Raw genomic sequence first — 16619 nt, forward strand, 5'->3', positions numbered from 1 at the left:
TCCTAGTAGGTGCAAGGTTATGCATAAATTAGCACTGGTGATTGTGGAATTAAAATCAGCCAGGCTGTCACCTGTAGTCCCAGTTGTTTGGGAGGCTGAGCAGGAGGATCAGAAGTTCAAAGCCAGCCTCAGCAACTGAGTGGGATCCTGTATCAAAAAAAAAAAAAGAGGGTAGAGGATGTGTCTCAGTGATTAAGCACCACTGAATTCAATCCCTAGTACAATAATAATGATAACAATAATCACCATCCAACTTCAAGAAAACTTGGGCACTCATTTTCTCTGACATCCCCTAAAAGTTTTCTCTTCCTTCTTGTTTTTTGTTTGTTTTTGTCTTTGTTTGTTTGTTGCACTGGGGATTGAACCAGGGGACACTTTACTACTGAACTATAGCCCTAGTCCTTTTTAGACAGAGTATCTAAGTTGCTGTGGCTGGCCTCCACCTTCAATCCTCCTGCCTCAACCTCTGATGTTGCTGGTATTACAGATTTGCACCATCACAGAGGGCTTCTTCCTGGGTTTTCTATGCCCCAGCCCCAGTCAGAGGTAATGGAGGAAAATCTGAAGCTCTAGAATGAACTGAAGTATTTAGGAACCTCCCCAGTTGCCCCTATTCAAGGAAGAAAGGCCCTAGGCTGAACTATGAAGGGAAAGGAGGACAACAAAGTACAAGCATTTTCTAGTGGAAAGGAGCCTCTTTCCAGATTGGGGGCACTTACCTAATATAGACCGTCCTGCACTTGGAATGGGGGCCACTTGACAAGCATGGCAGGCTGCTGACCTTAAAGCACATACAGCCTAGAAAAGGTCAGTAACCCTGACCATCAAACCTGACCTAGGCATCACTGGTGCCCTCAAGGTAGGGCACAGTGTGGCCCTCAACCCTGACCCATCTAAAGGACCATTATACTACTTTCACCTGAAGGTCCCTCTCTGGCCAGTCCCAGAGGATCTAAGCTAGATGGGTCCCTGGTGGGTGTGAAACTGATCTTATGTGTTGTTTTAAAGATGAAACTTAAAAATGCAAGAAGGCCTGGTGGGTTTCCATTCCCAACTCCTTGACTTGTGCCCTTCCATTTGCCATTCATCCAGTTATTCATCGATTTATCTAGAGAGCCCTTTCTCTCTTGGTGCTGGGATCTAAGTAAGGATGAACCAAGCCAGACAGCTTCAGCACAGAATCCAGAAGCTTCCATTTCCTCCTAAGTGTCCTAGTTTCCTGATGCAGTAGTCCAAAAGCCATGAGAGGCAGTGCTTTTTCAACACTCCCACCAGCCACATGACTGACTTAGAGCAATCTATTTATTCTCCCTGGGCCTCCTTTCCTCACCTGTCAAATGCAGATCTTAAAGCCTGCTCTCACTACTTCAGGGGCTCCCTGTGAAATCCCATATGTTAATGCCCAGGGCTGTAGAAGGGCCAGCACTGTCACAGATCTCTTCCAGCACTGAGCCCTTGCAGGTAAGATGGGTGGAAAGCCAGGCCTGCTGCTCAGCCCTGTCCATTCTCTTCACCTTGCCCTTGGAGGGTTTCCTCCTGGGTTGCCAGCCTAGCATCTCTTCCCTTCAGGGCTGACCAGCAAATAAGCAGTGACTGCCTCTCCCCCTTGGAGCAGGAGCAAGACAATAGCACCCGGAAGGCCTCTCGCTTCTCATCTCTCCTAGAGAGATAAGGACTTCCCCTCCCAAGTCCCTGGCGGGTAGAGAAGCTCAGAGCTGTTGGATTTATTTGGGGCTTTTACTTTTTTGTTTTGGCCAATTTGGAAAGAAAGAGGCAATGACCTCCTCTTTAAAAAAAACAAAACTCGGCAGGAAGTGTGCTGGGCCTGAGTGGCAGGGACTAAGGGTGTAATTACAGGTTTTTGTTCAGCATTTTCGTGTAATTAAATCCAAAGGAAAGTGAGCCTGGCCCGGGCTTCTTGGATGCAGGGCAGACTAGAGCTGTATGTGTGATGGGGCGGGAGGAAAGGCAGGAGGTGAGGAATGGATTTGCTTTTTAACTGAGAAGAAGAGGGTTTTTTGCCTTTATTAATATTTTTTACATTTCTTTCCCAAAAGGTGGCCGATCATTCATCTTTTATTCGGTGCCACTGCGCTCTCCTTGGTGACATTCCGCAGCCATGCTCAGCCTTCTAGGCACTGATTTCCTTTTACCGCCGACTTCCTCTCCCCCTCCCCACTTTTACATATTGCCGCTTTCTGCCTGGTTGCCCACACAATAAACCCACTGCAGAATCCACAGCCAGCCTTTTTGCCTCCGGAGTTTCGATCCCAGCGACCCCCGACGCCGCGAAAGAGTCTCTCCTTTTGTTTTGAACGGCCTCTGGCTTTCCCTGGTCGGCTTTACCATACTCGCTACCACCACCGACCCTTCCAGTCCTCCCCGCCGCTGCCTCGGTTTCCCTACGACCGCAATCAGGATCTGTGCACGCGCAACCCTAGGGTGTACTCCTGCGCATTGGAGAAGGGTCCCAAGACGCTGGACACGCGCGCTCCTCTCCCGGCTCCTCCCCTTCCCAGGCCTCCGTGGCTCTGACGTTCCCTGGACGTCCTGAGCTGGCAGCAAGAAAGGATCCACTGTCTGTCCACATTCTTAAGGGCAGGAAACCTGACCCACCCCCAAACCACGCGCCCAGAGAAGGGACACTCACATTTTAGGGGAGGGCGGGCCTCTGCTAGGGTTAACCGGGGCTGCCCTCACAGTCCTCCCCTCTTCCCCTCTTCTTCTACCCCCACCCCTGGCCCGCAGATCACCCGCCTCAGCCCCCTTCACCTACTCTTCCCAAGAACAGATTGTTTATCAGGACGGGCAGCCAAGAAACCTACTCCTGTTTCTGGTCTCTGCCAGAGATTAATCACACTTGGGAACGGCACAAAACTTGACTGTGTTGGGGGGGGGGGTTAGTTAAAAGGAAAGACCGATAAATTTGACATTTGACAAGCTGACCAAATCGGGGCTACTGCTACCTCTCCCCTCCTTCATTTTAGTAAGTCAGCGCAAAGGACCGAATTATATTTCATTCCCATTCCCTCGATTCCACCCCCATAGTCCCCTTCCTTCTCTAAGTCCCCCTCCTTCTCCAGGTCTTCCTGTTTGATGCTTTAATAGTACTGACTGGCTTTTAATTCTGATTAACATTCTCAGCTGGCTGTGTGTGTGTGTGTGTGTGTGTGTGTGTGTGTGTGTGTTTGGGGCCTGGCAAGACACACTCACAAACTGGACTGCCTGACAAATCCCCTCTTTTCATCCTTCTCTTTGAAATGATATCAAGATGGACTGGGGGGCTGGGGGCTGAAGAGAGAAGGCATGGAAAAAAGGGAGGGAGGGGGAAGTAATTTATGTGCTTTTCTAAGGCAGCTAGTAAAATTCCTAAGGGAGAACAAATGCCAAAATTGACTGTCTTGGTGTGTTTTAGACTCGATCATCAGGGTGAATTGTGTCAGGGCTATGCCCTGGACTTTGGGCCTGGAAGCCTGGGGATAGACACACAAAACATCCCTGTGGCTGGGAGGTGCCCTTTCTGAAGGAGGCAGGGGATGGGTATTTGCTCTCAACAGATTCCTCTCTATCAGGATTTTTATCTAATTCATTGCAAGACAGATTAAAAAAAAAAATGGCACTGGTAAAGAAAAGCCATGGATAGAAAACTCCCCATAAAACATGACCCCCAAAGGGAAGGTGCAAAACCCATTTGATCCAAGATATAGATATCTCCACCCTGGATTTTTTTTCCCCTTTGCTTTACAACTCTGCAGACATCAGGTTAGCAAAAGGTAATAAATAGTCCTTGCACAGCAGGGTCTGGACTAGTGAAAACAGTTTACTGAAATTAATGGGCCTCGCTTGAACCAAAACCTCCACTTTGGAATTAATGCCAGACATAGTTTTCCTGAACTCTATCCAACCGCCTAAGCGGCAGACAATTTTCGTTCTATTTGTGCTGGAAAATAAAGCCCAAGCCCTTGATCTCAGTGTAGATTTTCATTAAAAAAAAAAAAAAATCAGCACAGTGAACACTATGCCAATTTCCACTTTCTGCCAGTAGAAGCCCTTGTGCTCTGGGCTGTGGATGACGGTCAGAAGTTATCTGGTAAACTTTCCATTGAAAACCATCTCTGAACTCCCTCCCTATCGGTGGCCTCCGAGCTTTCATCATGACGTCTGAGAGATCCAAGGAAAGTTCCAGAAACAGCTCAGCTCTCAATAACAACCCTCTTCCCCACAGCTCGCAGAAAAGCTGGAGATGAACAACATTTTGCATTTGCCTGCAGAACTTACCATTCCCAACCCTACATGCAGCTCAAAAACCATCCAGCCAAAACCCACCTCCCCACCCTCTGCCCCTCCCCACCCAGGGCTCAGGGTATCTTGGTTCTGAAGCTGCTTTGATTTTTATTTATTCATGTATTTTAAGGCCGAAAGGCACACATACCACAGGCGTTCCCACCCAGTGGTTATGGGGTTAGGGCAGGTACAGGGGACCCAGCTTGCCTGTCAGTCTCTGATTGCATCCTATCCCCCCACCCCCATTATTACGAAAAGCCCGATGGTGGGCGGCCAGCGTTCTGGTTTTCATTGTACAGTCTGCACTGGTGACACAGGACATGTGGAAAATTTTGGGAGCACTGCGGTGAATGGCGTGGAGGGGGAGCTGAGCAGGGGGAGGGAGGGGAGGGAAGGGAGCGAGTTACTTTTTAGCTTCCGCTAAGTACTTGGCAGCTTGCCAGGCCCGGAGGATTCTGGGAAGCGAAAACCTCCCCAGTATAAACTGCCAGCTTTAAGCAGCCCTGACAGTTCTGCTCCTTCCAAACTTGGCAGCCGTTCAAAGTGCTCTTTCATTTGAAATGCTGGAAGCCTGCCATGTGCAATGCAGATTTGCCGTGCCTGTGCGCAGAAGGAACTGATAAATGCCGTTGCAGTTGCCATGGGGACAGGAGGCTATCAGAATGGCCTTGTGATCCGCAGCCTCTCAGCGCGGCAGGCTCTCGCTCCCTCCCTCCCGCCCCTCCTCCCTCTAGTCAGTGAGATGGTGAAATAAATGTTCTGGAAAAAGGTTAACCCTCCCCTCCCTGGTCCCCAGGCCGAGAGGAGGTTAACCCCTAAGCGCGTCCCTGGCGCTAAGTGCTAGCCAGGAGCCCAGACCTGAACCCTGTCCTCGGTGGATCACCGGCCCCCTCCCTCCGCCCCCCCCAGCCCCCCCCCCAGCCCTTCTTCCTGCTCCCTGGAGGCTGTCACAAAGCTGTGTTTTTAATAGAGCTTTTCAGCAAGCCCAAGTGTAAGTCTTTGAGTCATCAAAACCCGGATGTAAACACAGCAGCCCTACATTCTGCACAGTTTGCGTGTATTTTATCTTTTTAATAATATTTAGCTGGCAACTTAAAACTGCAAGCCTGCCAGATATTTTAGCCAGCCACTTACATCATACAGCATCCATCTTAGAAGAGAGTGACTGCCTGTCCTTTCCTGTTCCTTCCTCCCCACCCTGAGACTGCAGGAAACCTGGGTCTTTCTGAAACCATCTTATTGCAACACAGGAAACCAAGTCCCTTGGAACCACGGGCTTTAGAATGACAATGACATCACCTTGGGCAACCACGACAGAGGGTATGGGTACATTCCTGTGGGAGACAAGACAGTGGGTGAGCCAAGGTGAAACAGATCTGTCATTTACACCTCGATTTCAGGTGACTGTGAGCTGCTCACTAGCTGCATAAATGCAGCACCACCCCACCACCACTACAATTTGGTATAAGCTGCCATTTGAAACACAGTCTGATTCAGTGTACGGAAACAAAATAGCACGTTCAGATTTGGGATATTTTCAGGTCTGTAATGCCAGCTCTCCGGGTGGCCCGTTTAATGGGGGAAAAAATGAAATACTTCACTCTAGCCAAGGCCTATGGAGACCAAAGAGGTTTAGTGATTTGTTTACATTGGGGGTAGAAAAGGTGAGACCTATTCCTTCTTCTCTCACTCTTTCCTAAAGGTTTCCTGAACCTAAACCTTTGTTAACATCCCAGGAAGGGAATGTATTTTTCCTGTGGCTTTCAATATTTTCTGCTAAATATATTTCAGTGCACTATTTACCTAGGGTTTCAGCTTTCAGACCTTTATGTACTTTTAACACCTTGAGGCTGTTCCATTGAAAAATGGTGTATGTTAATTAAAGAGGACTTTATGTGCGGGGAGGTAAGGCACTGGAGCCTTCTGTTTGGGTCTGTCTAAATAATGAGGGTTTCAAGTTGAGGTACAAGTCACAGGCCTGTTTGGCTTGTGAAGCCTTTTGACAAAGGGGACCCTCCACGGCTCACACAAATCCTTGAATACCACGGAACGGGAAACCAAAGAAGGTATTTCTACCAAGTGCAGGGGCTAATGCAGAGCCTGGACAGGAGGAAGACTGACAAGGCCCCCCCCTCCCTTCCTGGGGCTTAGCTGCAATTTCTTTGAACCTGCCTCTCTCTGGGTGCCTGCTCATGATTGTCATGGCAATCATGGTCAAGGCGATGTACTCTGTCTCGCTGGAATTTCCTGATTCCAAAGTAGCCCCTTCCAAATAAATAAATTAATCAACAAAAGCCATCTGCTTCACCTTGCTGGCAGACACAGAGCTGAAGGTTAGTGTTAAAACACGATTTTTAGGAGGAGTTGGCCCTGGAGACATTTCGAGATGGGGTTCGACTTGGAATTAAACTGGAGTTGGAAGCAGATCAGGTGATTTAGAAAGTGCACCAACCCCCCTCACACACACCTTCCCCAGACAGCACAGGCAGCTGGGTTTTGGCTCTCGCAGCTGCTAAGCTTTGGCAAGCCAAAAGCATATTTCGTGGTGGTGATTCCTTTCCCAGGTTGACGGACATGTTTCTGTACTGAGCTCAACCATGTTTCCTGACTGTGCGTGAATCAGAGGCTGTATTTTTAACCCAGGGCTTTTGGTCACAGTTTTAAACTGGAAGAACAGAGCAGAGCAGATCATGATGCGCCCCTATCATCATCAGGGTCCAGAGATAAAGAATCTGTCCTAAGTGCTGGCCACCTTTAGCTCAGATGTATTCTTTTATATCCTAACCCTGCCTGCAGCAGCCAACTGCTCCCCAAAGCAACACATGCCCAGGTTCACATTTCAGATGTTACCCTTCCTCTCTGTGTCCTGTGACGCTTGCTTATTTGTCAGCAGCAGCGAGAAAGACTTGCAAAAGCCATTTGGGGTCCTTGAGTGCCTTCCCAGAGGAGTGGAGCCCCAAGGTTCTAAACTGCCTTGTCCTCCTGCTGCTCTGCCCTGCTACGGCAGGGGCATTGCAGAGGGGAGTCCATGATGTGGCCTCTCTACAACAGTGCCTGAAGGGCCGGCTTCCCAGAAATCCATGGATTAGGAAGGCCTGTCCTGGGCCAGTTCAGGAGCGGCAGGGAACAATTCCCTTTTGTTTTGTTGTCTAGCATGTGACCAGAATGCTGCCAGCTAATTTTAACCCCACCAAAGTACTGTTGGAAAAAAAAAAAAAAAAAAACAACTATCTTGCATCTGGAGAGAGAAACGCTGTGGGCTGGATAAAAGCTTTTTCGGCCTGTGTTCCTTCCTGTTTCAGTTTCCAAACTTACATTATCGGTAACCTGAAAAAATGATGAGTTTCACCAAATTCCTGGATGTTGTGCAAGAGGACAATGAGTCTATTTCAGGCGCTGTGTGTCTGGCGCAGCCCCTGGAAGGCATTGTTTTCAGCAGGAGAACATTTTGGGGTTTCCTGGTGCTTTCCTTCTAGGGTCCAGAAGCCCCAAGGAGTACTCTGGCACGGGGGAGGCACTCTCCAAGGCAAAGGCTACCATGTGGGCTGCACTAGGAAAAGACCTGTGTAGGAAGTGGGTGGTGAGGCCATTGGGGTGGGTGGGGGAGGCAGCAGTGGCCCTGGAGGAATTCTTTTTTTTTTTCTTTTTGGAACCAGTGATTGAACCCAGGGGCGCTTAATCATTGACCCACATGCCAGCCCTTTTTATGTTTTATTTTGAGATAGAGTCTTGCTAAGTTGTTTAGGGCCTTACTAAATTGCTGAGGCTGGCTTTGAACTTGCAATCCTCCTGCCTCGTCTCCAGAGCTGCTGGGATTATAGGCTTTTGCCTCGGGCCCGGCCCTGGAGGCATTCGAAGGTGAGCTGCTGTCGAGTTGGAAGTGGGAGAGTAGGAGCTGGAAGAAGGGAGGAGGCAGGTGTTTTCCCTACAGCTGGTGGCCTGCTGGGACACAGGCCACCGCTTGCTTCTCCATATCTGCTTTCAGCACCAGGAATTGATGGAGGACTTCATGGAATTCCTCACGCCCCCAGATACTGGATCTCAAAGCATGCCTATGGCAATTAATTGTTGCTGGCTGGCTGTGCCAGGGAAAAGGCAGAGAAGCTCAAGGGCCAAGATAAGACAACAACCCAGATCTAGGCAGCCATTGCCGGCTGCTTAAAGCCAGATAGTGAGGTGGACTGTCATTAACCTGAGCGTCCACAATACAGTCCCAGGAGGTAACGCTGATGCTCTCACATCCCAGGGACCTCCACCAGGAGAACTTGGTGGCAATTGTGCTGACAACTGCTGAGAGCTTCAGCTGTCTAAAAAGCCATTTGCTCAGCCCTGCCCAGAGTCTGTGCATTTAAAGGACTGCTGGTTAGTCTCATCCCAGGCCCCTTCAATCTGAATTCGCAGGCAAAGTCACCATCCTTGGAAGGACAAGGAAACTTCTAGGAGACTGTCACCCCTCTTCTGCCTCTAACCAGCTACTATAGCCTGCCAGTCAGAGTCAAGATCCATTGGCAAACTGCTAACTTAAAGTTGTTTCCCCTGTTGTTCCAAAGCTTTGTTTTGAGCAAAGTGTTGTGCCATCATTAAAAAGACAGAGCCTGGGCTGCAGTTATGGTTCAATGGTAGAGCCCTTCTCTAGCCCTTCTTCAAACCCATGTGAGACACTGGGTTTGAACTCAGCACCATATAAAAAAAAATAAATAAATAGGTATTGTATCCATCTACAACTCAAAATATTTTTTTTAAAAAAGAGCACTTATAAGCAAATGAACATATTTTTGAAACTTCACAAATATGTTTGAGCCAGGCATGGTGGCCCATGCCTGTAATTCCAGTAGCTCAGGAGGCTGAGGCAGGAGGATCATGAGTTCAAGGCTAGCTTCAACTACTTAGCAAGGTCCTAAGCAACTTAGCGAGACCCTGTCTCTAAATAAAAAATTAAAAGGGCTGGAGATGTGGTTCGATGGTTAAATGTCCCTAGGTTCCATCCCTGGTACAAAAACAAAAAAAAAAACAAACAAATAAAAAAAAATATGTTTGAATTTCATTTCTTGTATTTCACAGTAGGGGGCTTTAGTCTGGTCAGCACTTGTATCTGTAAGACCTCTTAACAGGCATTTTCTGTACATGATTAGCTGTCTATTCTGCCATGGAATTGTAAGGGACACCCTAGGTCTGAGCCTCAGGCTTCTCTGTTTGCAGCTCTTAGCCAGCCTTCAGCTGTCACTAGAACACATTCTTCATTTACCTTTCCAGCCAGAGGATTCCTGAACGTTTCCTAATAGCTCCACAGCTGGAATGCAGCTGTTTGGGGTGGAGCAAACAGGACTCCTTATAGGTCAGAGGGTGAGGGAGGGCAGGGAATGGGGGAAGATTGGGAAAGTCCTTCTTTCTGGAGCCAGAGCTCAGGAATGCATTGGGGCCTCTGGTGTAAAACTTTGCAGATGGGGGGAGGAAGGGTAAGTTTTTGACCTCTGGGTAAATTTAAAAAAAAAAAAAATCGCTTTGGAAAAGCTAGCAACTCTGAAATTGCCTTTCAAGAAAACAGCACAAATGTTTAAATTGACCTGGAAAACCCTTCCTTTTTCCTCTCCCTACAATCCAAGTCTGTTCCATTGAACATTCATCTCCTCTCCTCTCCTCTCCTCTCCTCTCCTCTCCTCTCCTCTCCTCTCCTCTCTCTCTCTCTCTCTCTCCCTCTCCCTCTCTCTCTCTCTCTGATTATTATTGTTATCATTGGTTTGGGGAGACTTTTGGAAGCTTTCCCAGGCTGCAGCTATAGAACATTTCCAGGAAAATGTGTAAGGATTCGTCTGTGTTCTGGGTTCTCTGGAGGGGGCTGGACATGTTTTCCAGAGGCTGAGAGCAGGGGCAGCCAGGTCTTACGCAAGAATCCAGCCAAGCCGAAAGGGCAGACAGCGCCACCGCCGCCGGAAAGATCTGTGAGCATCCAAAAGTGCTGAAACAAAGGTGTGGCTTAGTTGGCCAGCCTGTTCCAACCCCTTTATTGTCAAAGTGATATTAGTCTGTGAACTAAAACCCCCATCTCCTGTCTCCAGGAGATCTGCTGAGAACAGCTGGGTGCCAGGGCTGGAACCTTGCTTTCCTTTCTGATTAGCAGCACTTGCAATTTGCTTGCCCAACACTCCCAGATCGGGCTGGAGAAGTGTAGGGAGTCTGCAAGGGCCTAGCAGGCAGGGCCAGGCCCAGCCCAGGAACCAAATGATATGGATAAAAAGCATCTTGGGCTGTCCATCCCCAGCCCCTTCTAGTGCAAATGCATCTGGGCCCCCAGACACCCACAAAGCCTCATGCATGCATATGTGGGAGACGTCTGTACCCCAAACCAGAAAGCTTTAGGAGGTGTGTATGCACGAGGCCTGAGGACAATAAGGACCCTTTGGGGGCTGATAGACAGCTCCTGCCTCCTGAAAATACACTCTATTCAGCCTGGTTCAAGGGCAAAGAATGTAGAGACAGTTCCATAACCCCTACTCCCCAGGACAGAGCTGCCTGCCACTCTCCAATAGGAGGGCAGCTTCTTCCTGTTCCATCCAGAGTCTCAGAAGGAGGAAACAGAGACTCCCAGATCTAGAGGACAAAGCTCTGTGTTCCTGGTTAGTTTAAAGACTTAACCAATAACACTGTTGCAGTTCCTGCAGAAAAATCTCCCCACTTCCCATTCAGGAACAGTCTGACTCCGGAAAGCACCCCCCCCACAAACCCCCACCACACACAGCAGATTGGAAAGGTACTTAATAGCCCAGACTTTGGAATATCAATAGCAACAGTGACAAGTACCACTAACACTCATGGAGCACCTCTTAGGTGCTGGGCATAGTGCTAAGTGTTTAATACATTATCTCATCTGATCACGTAGTAAAGTGGGTTCAGTATTATCCCCACTTTATAGATTAAGAAATGGAAACTCAGAGAGGTTAAGTCATTTGTCTCAGGATACATAGCTGGTAAGTGGTAGCTAAAGTTTGAATTCAGCAAGATATCTTATGTCCTTTTCAAACAGACCTGGGTTCGGATTCTGATTTTTGAGATTGGGTGACCTGTACCAAGTTTTTGCACCTTCAGGTATCCTCAGCTGTCGTCACATATTCAAAACATTGAATACTGGCAATTTCACATAATGTAAGTTAAAGTTGTTTTGTTGTTGTTGTTGTTGATTTGTTTTTTAATACTATATACGGGGTACTAGGAAAGCTCTGCCATTTATCTACACCTTCAGTCCTATTTTAATTTTTATGTTGAGACAGGGTCTTTCTAAATTGCCAAGGCTGGCCTCCAACTGGCGATCCTCCTGCCTGAGCCTCCCAAGTAGCTGGGATTGGATGCTAGTTTTCAGTAGCAATCTCTGGAGTCATTTTTCAGTATAGACATATTAATTGCTTTACTTGTCATCTTCATGGGTCTTTGCAAGCTCTTAGAAGGTCCCACAGGTCCCTGGAGAGGTGTGTCAGCTCCAAGTCCATTGGGACATGATGCTGGTGTCGTGGCCAGCACCTCATGGTCTCTGTGACTTCTCTGAACTCATGCCGGACTCCAGGGGAGGTAGAGTCCCCACATTCGCATCTAAGCCAACAACTCCCCTTTTCTATTACCCCTTGCTGGCGTTCACTTGAGTTTATTAGGATATTTCTGGTTTTCAAAGTCATCCAAATACAATCCCTTTACTTCCCTGCTCACAAATTTCCCAGATGTTCTACAGGATTGTAACAAACTCCATAGTTGAAAACACAAATCTAGAAAATTGCCTCCAATTTCTCTTTCTGCCTTTTCCTCCTCCTTAATTACTTTCTGACAGCATTCATTCTTCTTTGTCCCTTGAACCCAATATACTTTCAAGCCTCATGCCTTGGGAAGGCTCTTTTTCTCTGTCTGCAAAGAATGTTTTCCCTCCCTTCTTATTTGGACAAACTTCTATGCATCCTTCAAAACCCAGCTGTTTTAACCTTTCCCGTGAAACGGGTCTTCAGCATTTCCCAGCTGTATGTTTTAGGGGCAGACTGCATATATCACAACTCCATTGTTTGGGACTCAGTGAAGTTCAAGGCCAGGATTATCATTTTATACCCAAAGTCACTGAGAAGACCCTCAATACGATGCCCGTCAAATAAATGTATCTGAAGGTAAATTTTTATTATGTAATTTTGTTGTCAGTAAAGTGATATGTGAATGGACATATACATTTTATATATCCTTCTCTGTCCCAGCAAGAATTTGGAACATCTTATTCACAAGTAGATATGGAATAGGGCTTGGTATACCCTGTAATAGAAAGAGCCTGGGCTTTGAAATCAACTAGCTCTGGGTTCACATTCTAACTTGGCCCCTTATTGTGTCTTTAAATTATGACCTCATTACCCTTAACATTAGTTTCCCCATCTGTAAAATGGAGATAACAATAGATAACAATAATTACTATGCGGCAGGCATTGTTGATTGCAATCTAATATCATTTCTGCTTTCTTCCTTGTGCCCTGGATTCCCTCCACCCCACCCCCACCCCCCAGGAAATCATTCCTTTACCTACATGCCTTGGGAGGAAAACTTTTTTTTTTTTTTTTTTTTTTTTTTAAAGAGAGAGTGAGAGAGAGGGGGGCACAGAGAGTGAGAGAGATAGAGAGAGAATTTTAACATTTATTTATTTTTTCTTAGTTCTCGGCGGACACAACATCTTTGTTGGTATGTGGTGCTGCTGAGGATCGAACCCGGGCCGCACGCATGCTAGGCGAGCGCGCTACCGCTTGAGCCACATCCCCAGCCCCCGGGAGGAAAACTTAATCAGTCCAAACTCATCTTATATTTCTTTCTTTTTTCTTTTTTTTTTTTTTTAAAGAGAGAGGGAGAGAGAGAATATTTTTAATATTTATTTTTTAGTATTTGGCGGACACAACATCTTTGTTGGTATGTGGTGCTGAGGATCGAACCCAGGCCGCACGCATGCCAGGCGAGCGCGCTGCTACCGCTTGAGCCACATCCCCAGCCCCTCATCTTATATTTCATTCAAAAGGGAGGGGGCTGTTCCAGGAAATATTTCCTTGATCTTAAAACTTAAGAAGAGGGCTTAGATGATAACTCAGTGATAGAGCAATTGCCTAGCATGGGTGAGGCCCTGGATTGGATCCCCAGAAGTGAGTGGAAAAATATAGGAACAATTTTTGTTCTGCAGTTGGATGCTATATCTGAACTGATGGCTGGGGCCACAGCAGCCGTCTTGCTGTGATTATTAGGCAGCTACTTGGAGAACCCAGCCAACATTGAAAAGAAGAAACAATGGGAAGAAACATGAAACGAACCTTAGTCCTGTGTCACACACAGTTCAGCAGCTGGATGCTGCCTGCCCTGTAGCCACCCACCTCTGGACTCTTTCCCCGGATCATCCTTGTTCAATGGTGGACTCCTGTCACAATTCAGTAGAACCACGATTGCTGGGACTTGCTGCCCAAAGCGTCTCCACAGGTTTGTTGCGATGACGGAATGAAATACAGCCCATAGAATACCCACCAGTGCCTGGCACACAGTAGGTTCATAAAGATCAGACTTTCCTGCTGAGACATGGTAAGGTGGATGCACTGGTGACCATGGAGAGTGACCGAAGAACACGAGCAACAAAGGGTGGTTGGAGCAGCTCAGAGGATGTGGGTGCTGAATGGGGGACAGGGATGACCATGACAATGAAATTCAAACATGATGTTAGGGAGCGCCCGATGGATGGAACTTCTGGAGCTGTAACTATGGTCTTCCTGTGCCTCCTGCTACCCTGGTTGGAGTGCCTCATGGCCGCACAGGCTTGCCTCATTGTGGCCGGCCACACTTGTGCAATCGGGGTGGTCCCTGAGGCCCTGGGGCGTGGAAGGCCTGGTCCAGGATGAAGGCTGGAGTGTGATTTGTAGCCCCTGGAGGAGCCAGGGTTTGAAAGCGGAACTCACATACCCAGAGGATGTGAAGACCGAGCTTGGGACTCACAGCAGCACACAAAGGCCGTCCCCCTCCAAGGGCGCCGGGCAGCCCACAGACCTCTGCAGCCTCGGGGCCCCTGGGCCGGCAGCCCGCCTGGCTTTTTGCTGGCTGACCAGGCCACAGATTTTTGCTCCATGCCAACTCCACAGCCCTTCTGAATCTCATTCCAAGAGAGCTCAGCCTCACCCGTGTCTGCCAGACTCAAGCCTGCCCAGCCTGTGGGCGGCCCTGGCAGCAGGGTTTGTGCAAGGACATTGTGGGATCTGCAGTACCACGTGGGACAGGCAGTGGCTCCCTGCAGCAGCAAGCCAGGTGGACACCTGGAGGAGGTGGGCATTAGAGGTTGTGGACAGGGGCGATCAAGGCCGCCTTTCCAAAAGTCGGCTTCACCATTTTGTGGGGAGGGGCACTTGAGATTGAACCCACAGCTGCTCTACCACTGCGCTACATCCCCAGACCTTTGTATTTTATTATGAGACAGAGCCTCGCAAAGTTGCCTAGACTGGCCTCAAATGTGATCCTCCTGCCTCAGCCTCACACATTGCTGGGATTACCTGTGCATCATCCTGCCCTGCTCACCTTCTCCTAAAAAAGGCTCCTCTGTCCAGCCAAGGTCAGAGTGGATCTACGTCAAGCTACTGACACTAGATTCTGCCCACCAAGTATTAATTTACAGGGGCTTGGATGGGTGGAGGAGAAAGAAGGAGAAAGACAGGATGATTGACAGCTCTTTATACAAGAAGTTATATTTCTGTTAGCTGTTAAGGGAGTGAGAGAGATTCTAAGAGCAAGCTCAGAATTAAAAGGACCCTTAAAATGGGTGAGTTTTTTTTTTTCTTTCCCAACCAGGGATTGAACTCCAAGGCATTTAACCACTGAGTCACATCCCCAAGCCCTTTTTTAAAATATTTTATTTAGAAACAGGGTCTCATAGAGTTGCTTAAGGCCTCACTAAGTTGCTGAGGCTGGCTTTGAACTCGAGATCCTCCTGCCCGAGCTTCTGGAATTACAGGCGTGCACCCCCTCACTGGGCTCAAAATGGTTTTTAAACTTCTCTCTGAACCTCCTCTCCGCTGCCCAAGTGTTTAAGAAAGAGAATGAGAGGGTGTAGCAAGCGCTGACAGGCCACAGAGCTGACCAAGCCCTGTCCATACTGCACTGAGGCAGACACCTTTTATAGAATCTGAAAAACCCTGGTCTAGACCAGAGGGGAAACTGAGGCCCAGAGAGGTAAAGAGACTTCCCCCGAGTAGCATTGCTAATTGGTGACCCAGCCAGATTCAAATGCATCTGGTCCAGTCCCCAATGCATTGCCTGGACCTTCTACTGGAGAGCTGATGTGAGTTCAGGAAGAGAACACACAGGCCCCGGGCTAATTAAAGAGCCAGGGGCTCCAACCTCAGGGAGGGAAAGGCTCTGAGAAGAGAGGCCTGGGTAGGATTTGCCCTGGAGCATGGCAAATTCCAGGAGGCAGTTCCAGGCCCTAGAGAACACGATCTGCTGAGGCCTGAAGAAACACTGGCCTTCTAGAGAGCCCAGTTCCAGCCCTGGATCTGCCAGCACAGCTCGGTGACCTTAGGCAAGTGACCCCCTCTCTCTGAGCTTCTTTGCATGTAAAATGGCAGCAGAGGTAGGCAAGCTGGCACCACAGTGACACGCAGTGAAGCCTTTCCTATCCCCTCTGGGTTGGCCCGGGACACTCCCCCAAGTGTGTGCCAGCTGGCTGGAACTGACACCAGGAAGAAGTGCCCCTGGGAGCCCCATGGGCACAGCAAGGAGCTGGCAGGCCTGCTCAAGGTGCCTGCCCAGAGCCTGGGGAACAGTGACAAACCGTGAGGGGCAAGCACCAGGGCAGAACTGGGGCAAGAGCCATTTCCCTTCTGAGAAGGGTTCCTTCCACTCCAGCCCTCCCCGGAAGTCCAGGCCCCTCCCTGCCTAGCCCCCTGCCCAGGCCCACTCCCTGGGAGAAGAAGGCTGGGGGGTGACAGTCCCTTGACAGGCCTCAGTATTCTCACTTGAAAAATGGGTAAAAACAGTAGGATAGTAATCTCACTTGGAAAACTGATAGTATGGGTACTTCCGATGATTCATGAGATAATGGGTGTCAGGTGCTTAGCAGGGTGCTTGGGGTTGCTCAGTAAATCTTAGGTCCTACACACCCAGAGGGCCGCCTGCCGGGGAAGGCTGCACAATTTGAAGCTTCCTGACATTAAACAGGCTGGTTCAAGTGGGACCCTTTCTGTCTCACATGCCACTCCATCAGGAGGGGAGGGCTGTGGAGGGGGCGGGGGAGGTTGGTGAAGAGCCCGCTAGAAAACAATGTGTGTGCGCCCCCTGCTGGCCGGGAGCAAAGGTCCCGCACG

This window comes from Ictidomys tridecemlineatus, chromosome 5, assembly GCF_052094955.1.
Source record: "Ictidomys tridecemlineatus isolate mIctTri1 chromosome 5, mIctTri1.hap1, whole genome shotgun sequence".
NCBI classification, from domain to species: Eukaryota; Metazoa; Chordata; class Mammalia; order Rodentia; family Sciuridae; genus Ictidomys; species Ictidomys tridecemlineatus.